We start from the raw sequence: 1,411 nt of genomic DNA on the forward strand, positions 1-1,411 counted from the left end.
CCAGATCATGACAAATTTTAAGTGTCCTAATGCGAATACGAGAGAAAAATGCCAACGCCATTTTTTTGCCGAAATGTTTTTTTCCCCTGTGCCTTCACGTTTCATTACTTTTGCATTTTAGATTACTTACAGTGTGGAAACAGGCCCTTCGGCCCAACAAGTCCACATCGCCCCGCCGAAGCGTAACCCACCCATACCCCTACATCTACCCCTTACCTAACACTACGGGAAATTTAGTATGGCCAATTCACCTGACCTGCACATCTTTGGACTGTGGGAGGAAACCGGAGCACCCGGAGGAAACCCACGCAGACACGGGGAGAACGTGCAAACTCCACACAGTCAGTCGCCTGAGGGGGGAATTGAACCCGGGTCTCCGGTGCTGTGAGGAAGCAGTGCTAACTCACCGTGCCACCGTGCCACCCACTATTTTGTCTGGCTTCTCAACATTCCTGCCTTTACCTCAGGGTAGAGGTATTCCAAAACTAGAGGGTATAGGTTTAGGGTGAGGAGGAAAGATTTGAAGAGATTCAAAGAACATTCACCCCATACAGGGTGAAAGTGACGACTGCAGATGCTGGAGATTCGGGTCTTCGAGCATATGCAGCCGTGTGAGAGTTCCCGGGTTCCAATCCCAGGCGAACCATCATTCCTTAAATTGACCTGAGCAAAAATGCCCGATGAATTTTCTCAAAAGCCGCTTCGTTAATTAAGATCGGACTGCCTTTACCCAAACAATGGGCACACCACCTCCCTGACACAGTGTTCACAAATCAAACTGACAGCAAAGATTCACGTGTGATCGAAAGTTTTGGCTCAACATATTTCCGGATCTGCTCCTGTGAGCCTGACGTGATTCGAACACGCAACCTTCTGATTTGGAGTCAGACGCGCTACCGTTGCGCCACAAGCTCACGGATGACCAACTAACTCTGTTCATGCTTAAGGGAAGTGATCGCACTGCAATGATTTTACGTTTTGAATAACAACGGAGATCAACAGTTCATGTCTGTTCTGTCTCTCCCCCGTCTCTTTCTGTCTCTCGAAACAATTTACAACTCTACCTCAATAAAAAGGTGAAAGAACTGCGGATGCTGTATATCAGAAAAAAAAACAGGAGTTGCCGGTGACCCTTCCACAGAACTGATGGTGATTGGGAAAACGTTGGTTTATATGCAGGAGATATTGTGGGAGGAAGGCGGATGCAGTAAATGATAGATCAGGACAGAGCCCAAAGCGAGGGAAGAACTGTTGGACAGGAAAAGGAGTTGATAACGATCTGCGTGGGAGGGTGAATGGAGACTGTTCATGGCGAAGAATAGGTAGTGTGTAATGACAGACTGTGTGATAACAAGGCTTGGTGTGTGTGGAAGGGACGAGGATACTGTGGATTCCAGGCCCGAGAATTATT

The 1,411-nt window shown here is 47.7% G+C and overlaps 1 non-coding gene across 1 annotated transcript; it reads right to left on the reverse strand.

Annotated features, from left to right (window-relative positions):
• Positions 1 to 842: 842 nt before the first annotated feature.
• On the reverse strand, positions 843 to 914 carry trnaw-cca (transfer RNA tryptophan (anticodon CCA)). Its single transcript has one exon. It is a non-coding gene; the product is annotated as a tRNA-Trp (tRNA).
• Between the last annotated feature and the right edge of the window lie 497 nt (positions 915 to 1,411).

Source organism: Chiloscyllium punctatum, chromosome 36 (assembly GCF_047496795.1).
Source record: "Chiloscyllium punctatum isolate Juve2018m chromosome 36, sChiPun1.3, whole genome shotgun sequence".
Classification (NCBI taxonomy): Eukaryota; Metazoa; Chordata; class Chondrichthyes; order Orectolobiformes; family Hemiscylliidae; genus Chiloscyllium; species Chiloscyllium punctatum.